The following is a 12,500-nucleotide window of genomic DNA, read 5'->3' on the forward strand; positions in this document are numbered from 1 at the left end:
GCGCAACACGGAGGTTATATGTCAGAGCCCGTACGCCCCCCGCACTCACCCTTAAAGGCCGGGACAGCCCTTGGGGTTCCTGCCGGGGGCGGGCAGCATACATATTCCGTCTCGTGGCAGCCACCGGAGATATGTCAGAGCCCGTACGCCCCCCGCACTCACCCTTAAAGGCCGGGACAGCCCTTGGGGTTCCTGCCGGGGGGCGGGCAGCATACATATGTCCGTTCCGTGGGAGCCACCGGAGATATGTCAGAGCCCGTACGCCCCCCGCACTCACCCTTAAAGGCCCGCAAGCCCTTGGGGTTCCTGCCGGGGGCGGGCAGCATACATATGTCCGTTCCGTGGGAGCCACCGGAGATATGTCAGAGCCCGTACGCCCCCCGCACTCACCCTTAAAGGCCCGCAAGCCCTTGGGGTTCCTGCCGGGGGCGGGCAGCATACATATGTCCGTTCCGTGTGAGCCACCGGAGATATGTCAGAGCCCGTACGCCCCCCGCACTCACCCTTAAAGGCCCGCAAGCCCTTGGGGTTCCTGCCGGGGGCGGGCAGCATACATATGTCCGTTCCGTGGGAGCCACCGGAGATATGTCAGAGCCCGTACGCCCCCCGCACTCACCCTTAAAGGCCCGCAAGCCCTTGGGGTTCCTGCCGGGGGCGGGCAGCATACATATGTCCGTTCCGTGGGAACCACCGGGGAGATGTCAGAGCCCGTGAAACCCCGAAAGACAGACCCTTAAAGGCCCGCAAGCCCTTGGGGTGAACGTCTGGGGCGGGCAGCATACATACACCCCGGTCGGGAACCACAGGGAGGTGAGGTCAGAGCCCGTGAAACCCCGAAAGACAGACCCTTAAAGGCCCGCAAGCCCTTGGGGTGAACGTCTGGGGCGGGCAGCATACACACTCTCCACGGCGGGCCGCGAAGACTTAGCGGGCGCAGCCGCCGGAGCGGGCCGCCGACGAGGCCTGAAACGCGGGGTGCGGCCGGGACCGTTCCCCCCCTTGCATTTCGCTGGATGATCAGACAGTCGCAAAGAACCGTCTGAAAATCCCGGGCCAAGTCCAGAAAGTGTCCGTAAAAGAGCTAGCGGGGCCCAGCCACTTTCCTCCAGCAAGTGCCCTTAGCTCAGTTTTGACCTCTCTCATTGCACTAAGTGTCTTCAAAAACCCAGTTCCTGTATTTCCCCCGGCACCGTAGAGAAATGCTGACAGCCTGGAACACTGTGGCGGCTGCACACGGCACTCCCATGCCCGCCGCGAGCAGCCTAGCCCCGCCTCAGACCCGCGAGAACCGCCCATCGGCACACGGCCCGCTGTGCGCCCGAGCCGTTTGGTGTAAAAACTGTCCAAAAGTGGTTTCGACCACTTAGGAACATCGTAGAGACTCGAAATAAAAAGGATTTTGTTGGAAAAGCGATTCTGAGGAAGGCTGTGTTAAAATTAATTTCGGGAAATGTCGTTTACCCCCCCCCAAATGGCTCCGAAGTACCCCCCCCCCACCCCCCCCCTAAAAAACCGTGTTCCGGGGGTTTTTCGAGAAAACAAACACACGGGGTATATAGAGGGGACTGAGACGAATCGAATGACGTGCTTTGCAAAGAAATCGGGGGCTCACAGCCCCCCCAGGAGAGGTTCAAAAGTCGGAGGACTGGTCACCTAACTCCCATTGAAGTCAATGGGGGAAAAATGAAAACTGTCAAAAAGGCTTAAAATGGTTCAAAAACCCACTGGGGCAGTAGATAATCATCCTATTTGAATTTTAAAAGTCTTAGTTTGGCGAAAAAATACCTTTTAATAATTGTTTTAGGGGTCAGAAAAATCAGCTCCGGCTGCCTGGTCACCTAGGGGAGATAGAAAATTTTTCTAAGTTTTTCACTCGGCCGCCTGGTCCCCTAACTCGAAAATTTTAAAGTGCTCCCATCGGTCCCGGGATAGGGTGGCTGATAGCTGGGAGCCCCCTGAGCACTGCCCCGGTGTTAGTTTTCGGAGAAATGCCCCCGTTGATTTGTTATGATTTTTTTTCCGCCGGCCGCCTGGTCGCCCTAATGCAAAGTCAATGGGAGTGAGGAGATAGAAAATTTTTCAAAGTTTTTCACTCGGCCGCCTGGTCCCCTAACTCGAAAATTTTAAAGTGCTCCCATCGGTCCCGGGATAGGGTGGCTGATAGCTGGGAGCCCCCTGAGCACTGCCCCGGTGTTAGTTTTCGGAGAAATGCCCCCGTTGATTTGTTATGATTTTTTTTCCGCCGGCCGCCTGGTCGCCCTAATGCAAAGTCAATGGGAGTGAGGAGATAGAAAATTTTTCAAAGTTTTTCACTCGGCCGCCTGGTCCCCTAACTCGAAAATTTTAAAGTGCTCCCATCGGTCCCGGGATAGGGTGGCTGATAGCTGGGAGCCCCCTGAGCACTGCCCCGGTGTTAGTTTTCGGAGAAATGCCTCCGTTGATTTGTTATGATTTTTTTTCCGCCGGCCGCCTGGTCGCCCTAATGTAAAGTCAATGGGAGTGAGGAGATAGAACATTTTTCAAAGTTTTTCACCCGGCCCCAAACGGCTCCAAAACACACTGGGGCTGTGGCTGGGACTCTCACCAGGACTGCCCCCTACTTTATTTCTGGATTAAAAAGCATTCTATATTAATTTTTCGATTTTTGGGACCCGGGACGCCTGGTCACCTAACTCCCCTTCTATCCCTATGGGGGGGGGGCGGGGACATCGAAAACGCTCCCATCGCCGCCGAGGCACGCTGCGGGGACTCTCCCTACCATCGCCCCATGCTTCCTTTGAAGAATATATGACGTTTTTCAATTTTCACCGACATTTGAAAATCAAAACTTCAGAACATTTCATAGTTATTCTCAATGGGTTGTCTAGGGGCACACATCTCTAAACTGGGGGAAATGCTCAAAATGATTAAAAAGAAAAACAATGCCCCCAGACCCGGGGGGCTGATAGCTGGGAGCCCCCTGAGCACAGCCCCGGTGTTAGTTTCTGGAGAAATGCCCCCGTTGATTTGTTATGATTTTTTTTCCGCCGGCCGCCTGGTCGCCCTAATGCAAAGTCAATGGGAGTGAGGAGATAGAATATTTTTCAAAGTTTTTCACTCGGCCGTCTGGTCCCCTGACTCGAAAATTTTAAAGTGCTCCCATCGGTCCCAGGGTAGGGTGGCTGATAGCTGGGAGCCCCCTGAGCACAGCCCCGGTGTTAGTTTCTGGAGAAATGCCCCCGTTGATTTGTTATGATTTTTTTTCCGCCGGCCGCCTGGTCGCCCTAATGTAAAGTCAATGGGAGTGAGGAGATAGAATATTTTTCAAAGTTTTTCACTCGGCCGTCTGGTCCCCTGACTCGAAAATTTTAAAGTGCTCCCATCGGTCCCAGGGTAGGGTGGCTGATAGCTGGGAGCCCCCTGAGCACAGCCCCGGTGTTAGTTTCTGGAGAAATGCCCCCGTTGATTTGTTATGATTTTTTTTCCGCCGGCCGCCTGGTCGCCCTAATGTAAAGTCAATGGGAGTGAGGAGATAGAATATTTTTCAAAGTTTTTCACTCGGCCGTCTGGTCCCCTGACTCGAAAATTTTAAAGTGCTCCCATCGGTCCCAGGGTAGGGTGGCTGATAGCTGGGAGCCCCCTGAGCACAGCCCCGGTGTTAGTTTCTGGAGAAATGCCCCCGTTGATTTGTTATGATTTTTTTTCCGCCGGCCGCCTGGTCGCCCTAATGCAAAGTCAATGGGAGTGAGGAGATAGAATATTTTTCAAAGTTTTTCACTCGGCCGTCTGGTCCCCTGACTCGAAAATTTTAAAGTGCTCCCATCGGTCCCAGGGTAGGGTGGCTGATAGCTGGGAGCCCCCTGAGCACAGCCCCGGTGTTAGTTTCTGGAGAAATGCCCCCGTTGATTTGTTATGATTTTTTTTCCGCCGGCCGCCTGGTCGCCCTAATGCAAAGTCAATGGGAGTGAGGAGATAGAATATTTTTCAAAGTTTTTCACTCGGCCGTCTGGTCCCCTGACTCGAAAATTTTAAAGTGCTCCCATCGGTCCCAGGGTAGGGTGGCTGATAGCTGGGAGCCCCCTGAGCACTGCCCCGGTGTTAGTTTTCGGAGAAATGCCTCCGTTGATTTGTTATGATTTTTTTTCCGCCGGCCGCCTGGTCGCCCTAATGCAAAGTCAATGGGAGTGAGGAGATAGAAAATTTTTCAAAGTTTTTCACTCGGCCGCCTGGTCCCCTAACTCGAAAATTTTAAAGTGCTCCCATCGGTCCCGGGATAGGGTGGCTGATAGCTGGGAGCCTCCTGAGCACTGCCCCGGTGTTAGTTTCTGGAGAACTGCCCCCGTTGATTTGTTATGATCCGTAGTTGCCGGCCGGCCGCCCGGCATTGCTCTATCGGATGGAGCGTGGGCTGGCTATGGGAGATTTAGCGATTTTCGGAACCGGCCCCGATGGCCCCCCAAACCGGGTGGCCACGAGGTGGGACCCCCCTGAGCACTGCCCCGGTGTTAGTTTTCGGAGAAATGCCCCCGTTGATTTCTTATGATCCGTAGTTGCCGGCCGGCCGCCCGGCATTGCTCTATCGGATGGAGCGTGGGCTGGCTATGGGAGATTTAGCGATTTTCGGAACCGGCCCCGATCGCCCCCCAAACCGGGTGGCCACGAGGTGGGACCCCCCTGAGCACTGCCCCGGTGTTAGTTTTCGGAGAAATGCCCCCGTTGATTTCTTATGATCCGTAGTTGCCGGCCGGCCGCCCGGCATTGCTCTATCGGATGGAGCGTGGGCTGGCTATGGGAGATTTAGCGATTTTCGGAACCGGCCCCGATCGCCCCCCAAACCGGGTGGCCACGAGGTGGGACCCCCCTGAGCACTGCCCCGGTGTTAGTTTTCGGAGAAATGCCCCCGTTGATTTGTTATGATCCGTAGTTGCCGGCCGGCCGCCCGGCATTGCTCTATCGGATGGAGCGTGGGCTGGCTATGGGAGATTTAGCGATTTTCGGAACCGGCCCCGATCGCCCCCCAAACCGGGTGGCCACGAGGTGGGACCCCCCTGAGCACTGCCCCGGTGTTAGTTTTCGGAGAAATGCCCCCGTTGATTTGTTACGATTATTTTTCGCCCAGGCGATGTGCCTTTTCATTTTGTTTTGCACTTTCCTTCATTCCTTGGTGCATGCTACCATCTAACGGACACATTTCGGTACTGCAGTTTGAAAGTAATTTCCCCGTCTAGGGATCTCTCAATGCCCTGGGCTGCGAAAGGAGGGCAAGGACACCCTATGTTCTCATGAGTGCAAAGCCCCCCCGGCTTCAAGGCATTCCAAAAGGAAAACCGGAGACACTGCTGTACACACACACACACACACACACACACACACACACACACACACACACACACACAGAGAGAGAGAGAGAGAGAGAGAGAGAGAGAGAGATAGAGAGAGAGTAGTCACACAGTGGAATAAACTCCCCAGCGATGTGGTAGAAGCTGAAAGTTGGGGAACATTGTGATGGTCTATATTTCTTGGCAGATAATAAAAGATGCTCTTATCATGCCTCCGTTGATGTGTTATGATCCATAGGTTGCCGGCCGCCCGGCATTGCTCTGATCGGATGGACCGTGGGCTGCCTATGGCAGAGTATGGGCGATTCTTCAGCCGGCCCCGATGGCCCCCCAAACCGGGTGGCCACGAGGTGGGACCCCCCTGAGCACTGCCCCGGTGTTAGTTTTCGGAGAAATGCCCCCGTTGATTTCTTATGATCCGTAGTTGCCGGCCGGCCGCCCGGCATTGCTCTATCGGATGGAGCGTGGGCTGGCTATGGGAGATTTAGCGATTTTCGGAACCGGCCCCGATCGCCCCCCAAACCGGGTGGCCACGAGGTGGGACCCCCCTGAGCACTGCCCCGGTGTTAGTTTTCGGAGAAATGCCCCCGTTGATTTCTTATGATCCGTAGTTGCCGGCCGGCCGCCCGGCATTGCTCTATCGGATGGAGCGTGGGCTGGCTATGGGAGATTTAGCGATTTTCGGAACCGGCCCCGATCGCCCCCCAAACCGGGTGGCCACGAGGTGGGACCCCCCTGAGCACTGCCCCGGTGTTAGTTTTCGGAGAAATGCCCCCGTTGATTTGTTATGATCCGTAGTTGCCGGCCGGCCGCCCGGCATTGCTCTATCGGATGGAGCGTGGGCTGGCTATGGGAGATTTAGCGATTTTCGGAACCGGCCCCGATCGCCCCCCAAACCGGGTGGCCACGAGGTGGGACCCCCCTGAGCACTGCCCCGGTGTTAGTTTTCGGAGAAATGCCCCCGTTGATTTGTTACGATTATTTTTCGCCCAGGCGATGTGCCTTTTCATTTTGTTTTGCACTTTCCTTCATTCCTTGGTGCATGCTACCATCTAACGGACACATTTCGGTACTGCAGTTTGAAAGTAATTTCCCCGTCTAGGGATCTCTCAATGCCCTGGGCTGCGAAAGGAGGGCAAGGACACCCTATGTTCTCATGAGTGCAAAGCCCCCCCGGCTTCAAGGCATTCCAAAAGGAAAACCGGAGACACTGCTGTACACACACACACACACACACACACACACACACACACACACACACACACACACACAGAGAGAGAGAGAGAGAGAGAGAGAGAGAGAGAGATAGAGAGAGAGTAGTCACACAGTGGAATAAACTCCCCAGCGATGTGGTAGAAGCTGAAAGTTGGGGAACATTGTGATGGTCTATATTTCTTGGCAGATAATAAAAGATGCTCTTATCATGCCTCCGTTGATGTGTTATGATCCATAGGTTGCCGGCCGCCCGGCATTGCTCTGATCGGATGGACCGTGGGCTGCCTATGGCAGAGTATGGGCGATTCTTCAGCCGGCCCCGATGGCCCCCCAAACCGGGTGGCCACGAGGTGGGACCCCCCTGAGCACTGCCCCGGTGTTAGTTTTCCGAGAAATGCCCCCGTTGATTTGTTATGATCCGTAGTTGCCGGCCGGCCGCCCGGCAGTGCTCTATCGGATGGAGCGTGGGCTGGCTATGGGAGATTTAGCGATTTTCGGAACCGGCCCCGATCGCCCCCCAAACCGGGTGGCCACGAGGTGGGACCCCCCTGAGCACTGCCCCGGTGTTAGTTTTCCGAGAAATGCCCCCGTTGATTTGTTATGATCCGTAGTTGCCGGCCGGCCGCCCGGCAGTGCTCTATCGGATGGAGCGTGGGCTGGCTATGGGAGATTTAGCGATTTTCGGAACCGGCCCCGATCGCCCCCCAAACCGGGTGGCCACGAGGTGGGACCCCCCTGAGCACTGCCCCGGTGTTAGTTTTCCGAGAAATGCCCCCGTTGATTTGTTATGATTATTTTTCGCCCAGGCGATGTGCCTTTTCATTTTGTTTTGCACTTTCCTTCATTCCTTGGTGCATGCTACCATCTAACGGACACATTTCGGTACTGCAGTTTGAAAGTAATTTCCCCGTCTAGGGATCTCTCAATGCCCTGGGCTGCGAAAGGAGGGCAAGGACACCCTATGTTCTCATGAGTGCAAAGCCCCCCCGGCTTCAAGGCATTCCAAAAGGAAAACCGGAGACACTGCTGTACACACACACACACACACACACACACACACACACACACACACACACACACACACAGAGAGAGAGAGAGAGAGAGAGAGAGATAGAGAGAGAGTAGTCACACAGTGGAATAAACTCCCCAGCGATGTGGTAGAAGCTGAAAGTTGGGGAACATTGTGATGGTCTATATTTCTTGGCAGATAATAAAAGATGCTCTTATCATGCCTCCGTTGATGTGTTATGATCCATAGGTTGCCGGCCGCCCGGCATTGCTCTGATCGGATGGACCGTGGGCTGCCTATGGCAGAGTATGGGCGATTCTTCAGCCGGCCCCGATGGCCCCCCAAACCGGGTGGCCACGAGGTGGGACCCCCCTGAGCACTGCCGCGGTGTTAGTTTTCCGAGAAATGCCCCCGTTGATTTGTTATGATCCGTAGTTGCCGGCCGGCCGCCCGGCATTGCTCTATCGGATGGAGCGTGGGCTGGCTATGGGAGATTTAGCGATTTTCGGAACCGGCCCCGATGGCCCCCCAAACCGGGTGGCCACGAGGTGGGACCCCCCTGAGCACTGCCCCGGTGTTAGTTTTCGGAGAAATGCCCCCGTTGATTTGTTATGATCCGTAGTTGCCGGCCGGCCGCCCGGCATTGCTCTATCGGATGGAGCGTGGGCTGGCTATGGGAGATTTAGCGATTTTCGGAACCGGCCCCGATGGCCCCCCAAACCGGGTGGCCACGAGGTGGGACCCCCCTGAGCACTGCCCCGGTGTTAGTTTTCGGAGAAATGCCCCCGTTGATTTGTTATGATCCGTAGTTGCCGGCCGGCCGCCCGGCATTGCTCTATCGGATGGAGCGTGGGCTGGCTATGGGAGATTTAGCGATTTTCGGAACCGGCCCCGATCGCCCCCCAAACCGGGTGGCCACGAGGTGGGACCCCCCTGAGCACTGCCCCGGTGTTAGTTTTCCGAGAAATGCCCCCGTTGATTTGTTACGATTATTTTTCGCCCAGGCGATGTGCCTTTTCATTTTGTTTTGCACTTTCCTTCATTCCTTGGTGCATGCTGCCATCTAACGGACACATTTCGGTACTGCAGTTTGAAAGTAATTTCCCCGTCTAGGGATCTCTCTCTCGTCTAGGGACACTGCTGTACACACACACACACACACACACACACACACACACACACACACACACACACACACACACACACACACAGTGAGAGAGAGGGAGAGATAGAGAGAGAGAGAGGTGGAGAGGGAGAGAGAGGTGGAGATAGAGAGATGGAGATAGAGAGAGATGGAGATAGAGAGAGATGGAGATAGAGAGAGAGATGGAGATAGAGAGAGAGTCGTCACACTCTGGAACAAACTCCCCAGAAGCTGAAAGTTGGGGAACATTATGATGATCTTTATTTCTTGGCAGATAATAAATGATGATCTTACAGAGGGCGACTTACAACACCAGTGCAAACATACAGCGAAGGACAAGGCATCAATCGCGACAGAATCCCTTGAGTTAAAGCAGCAGATTCAGAATAACACACGTCAAAACAGACTGGAGACTAAAACGAGCACGAAAGGTGTCGAATATGTGGCCTCCTCTCGCTTGTAAACTCTCTCGTGTTCCTGTCGATGGGGTCGGCGGCTCGGGGCAGCGGCCTAGCAGCAGCAGGCAGGCCACCCGGCTGCCTGGGGCTGACCTCCGGGGCAGGCAGGCAGGCAGGCAGACCTCCAGGGCAGGCAGGCAGGCAGGCAGGCAGACCTCCAGGGCAGGCAGGCAGGTAGGCCGTGCTGCTGCCAGGGCTGGCAGGCTGACCTCCAGGGCAGGCAGGCAGGCAGGCAGACCTCCAGGGCTGGCAGGCTGACCTCCAGGGCAGGCAGGCAGGCAGGCAGGCAGACCTCCAGGGCTAACAGGCTGACCTCCAGGGCTGGCAGGCTGACCTCCAGGGCTGGAAGGCAGGATGGCAGACCTCCAGGGCAGGCAGGCAGGCAGGCAGGCAGACCTCCAGGGCTGGCAGGGAGACCTCCAGGGCTGGCAGGCAGGCAGGCAGGGCTGTGTGGCTGGGGAGGGCAGGCTGGCAGGCAGGTAGGCCGTGCTGCTGCCAGGGCTGGAAGGCTGACCTCCAGGGCAGGCAGGCAGGCAGACCTCCAGGGCAGGCAGGCAGGTAGGCCGTGCTGCTGCCAGGGCTGGCAGGCTGACCTCCAGGGCAGGCAGGCTGACCTCCAGGGCAGGCAGTGCTGCTGCCAGGGCAGGCAGGCAGACCTCCAGGGCTGGATAGCAGACCTCCAGGGCAGGCAGTGCTGCTTCCAGGGCTGGATAGCAGACCTCCAGGGCTAACAGGCTGACCTCCAGGGCTAACAGGCAGGCAGGCAGACCTCCAGGGCAGGCAGGCAGACCTCCAGGGCTAACAGGCTGACCTCCAGGGCAGGCAGGCAGACCTCCAGGGCAGGCAGTGCTGCTACCAGGGCAGGCAGTGCTGCTACCAGGGCTGGAAGGCAGACCTCCAGGGCTAACAGGCAGGCAGGCAGACCTCCAGGGCTGGAAGGCAGACCTCCAGGGCTGGCAGGCTGACCTCCAGGGCTAACAGGCAGACCTCCAGGGCTAACAGGCTGACCTCCAGGGCTAACAGGCAGGCAGGCAGACCTCCAGGGCTGGATAGCAGACCTCCAGGGCTAACAGGCAGACCTCCAGGGCTGGATAGCAGACCTCCAGGGCTGGCAGGCAGACCTCCAGGGCTGGATAGCAGACCTCCAGGGCTGGCAGGCAGACCTCCAGGGCTGGATAGCAGACCTCCAGGGCTGGCAGGCAGACCTCCAGGGCTGGATAGCAGACCTCCAGGGCTAACAGGCAGGCAGGCAGACCTCCAGGGCAGGCAGGCAGACCTCCAGGGCAGGCCGGCAGACCTCCAGGGCAGGCAGTGCTGCTACCAGGGCTGGATAGCAGACCTCCAGGGCTAACAGGCAGACCTCCAGGGCTGGAAGGCAGACCTCCAGGGCTGGCAGGCTGACCTCCAGGGCAGGCAGTGCTGCTGCCAGGGCAGGCAGGCAGACCTCCAGGGCTGGATAGCAGACCTCCAGGGCAGGCAGTGCTGCTTCCAGGGCTGGATAGCAGACCTCCAGGGCTAACAGGCTGACCTCCAGGGCTAACAGGCAGGCAGGCAGACCTCCAGGGCAGGCAGGCAGACCTCCAGGGCTAACAGGCTGACCTCCAGGGCAGGCAGTGCTGCTACCAGGGCAGGCAGGCTGTCCTCCAGGGCTGGATAGCAGACCTCCAGGGCAGGCAGTGCTGCTACCAGGGCAGGCAGGCTGTCCTCCAGGGCTGGATAGCAGACCTCCAGGGCAGGCAGTGCTGCTACCAGGGCAGGCAGGCTGTCCTCCAGGGCTGGATAGCAGACCTCCAGGGCAGGCAGTGCTGCTACCAGGGCTGGATAGCAGACCTCCAGGGCTGGATGGCAGGCAGGCAGACCTCCAGGGATGGATAGCAGACCTCCAGGGCTGGAAGGCAGGCAGGCAGACCTCCAGGGCAGGCAGTGCTGCTACCAGGGCTGGATAGCAGACCTCCAGGGCTGGATGGCAGGCAGGCAGACCTCCAGGGATGGATAGCAGACCTCCAGGGCTGGAAGGCAGGCAGGCAGACCTCCAGGGCAGGCAGTGCTGCTACCAGGGCTGGATAGCAGACCTCCAGGGCTAACAGGCAGACCTCCAGGGCTGGAAGGCAGACCTCCAGGGCTGGCAGGCTGACCTCCAGGGCAGGCAGTGCTGCTGCCAGGGCAGGCAGGCAGACCTCCAGGGCTGGATAGCAGACCTCCAGGGCAGGCAGTGCTGCTTCCAGGGCTGGATAGCAGACCTCCAGGGCTAACAGGCTGACCTCCAGGGCTAACAGGCAGGCAGGCAGACCTCCAGGGCAGGCAGGCAGACCTCCAGGGCTAACAGGCTGACCTCCAGGGCAGGCAGTGCTGCTACCAGGGCAGGCAGGCTGTCCTCCAGGGCTGGATAGCAGACCTCCAGGGCAGGCAGTGCTGCTACCAGGGCAGGCAGGCTGTCCTCCAGGGCTGGATAGCAGACCTCCAGGGCAGGCAGTGCTGCTACCAGGGCAGGCAGGCTGTCCTCCAGGGCTGGATAGCAGACCTCCAGGGCAGGCAGTGCTGCTACCAGGGCTGGATAGCAGACCTCCAGGGCTGGATGGCAGGCAGGCAGACCTCCAGGGATGGATAGCAGACCTCCAGGGCTGGAAGGCAGGCAGGCAGACCTCCAGGGCAGGCAGTGCTGCTACCAGGGCTGGATAGCAGACCTCCAGGGCTGGATGGCAGGCAGGCAGACCTCCAGGGATGGATAGCAGACCTCCAGGGCTGGAAGGCAGGCAGGCAGACCTCCAGGGCAGGCAGTGCTGCTACCAGGGCTGGATAGCAGACCTCCAGGGCTAACAGGCAGACCTCCAGGGCTGGAAGGCAGACCTCCAGGGCTGGCAGGCTGACCTCCAGGGCAGGCAGTGCTGCTGCCAGGGCAGGCAGGCAGACCTCCAGGGCTGGATAGCAGACCTCCAGGGCAGGCAGTGCTGCTTCCAGGGCAGGCAGGCTGTCCTCCAGGGCTGGATAGCAGACCTCCAGGGCAGGCAGTGCTGCTACCAGGGCAGGCAGGCTGTCCTCCAGGGCTGGATAGCAGACCTCCAGGGCAGGCAGTGCTGCTACCAGGGCTGGATAGCAGACCTCCAGGGCTGGATGGCAGGCAGGCAGACCTCCAGGGATGGATAGCAGACCTCCAGGGCTGGAAGGCAGGCAGGCAGACCTCCAGGGCAGGCAGTGCTGCTACCAGGGCTGGATAGCAGACCTCCAGGGCTAACAGGCAGACCTCCAGGGCTGGAAGGCAGGCAGTGCTGCTACCAGGGCAGGCAGGCTGTCCTCCAGGGCTGGAAGGCAGACCTCCAGGGCTGGCAGGCTGACCTCCAGGGCAGGCAGGCCGGGCC

The 12,500-nt window shown here is 58.2% G+C and overlaps 1 long non-coding RNA gene across 1 annotated transcript in view; it reads left to right on the forward strand.

Annotated features, from left to right (window-relative positions):
• The window catches only part of LOC136724927 (uncharacterized), a 55,764-nt gene that overhangs the window by 33,432 nt on the left and 9,832 nt on the right, over window positions 1-12,500 (forward strand). The window lies entirely within an intron of this gene.

This window comes from Amia ocellicauda, unplaced genomic scaffold (assembly GCF_036373705.1).
Source record: "Amia ocellicauda isolate fAmiCal2 unplaced genomic scaffold, fAmiCal2.hap1 HAP1_SCAFFOLD_199, whole genome shotgun sequence".
Lineage (NCBI taxonomy): Eukaryota > Metazoa > Chordata > Actinopteri > Amiiformes > Amiidae > Amia > Amia ocellicauda.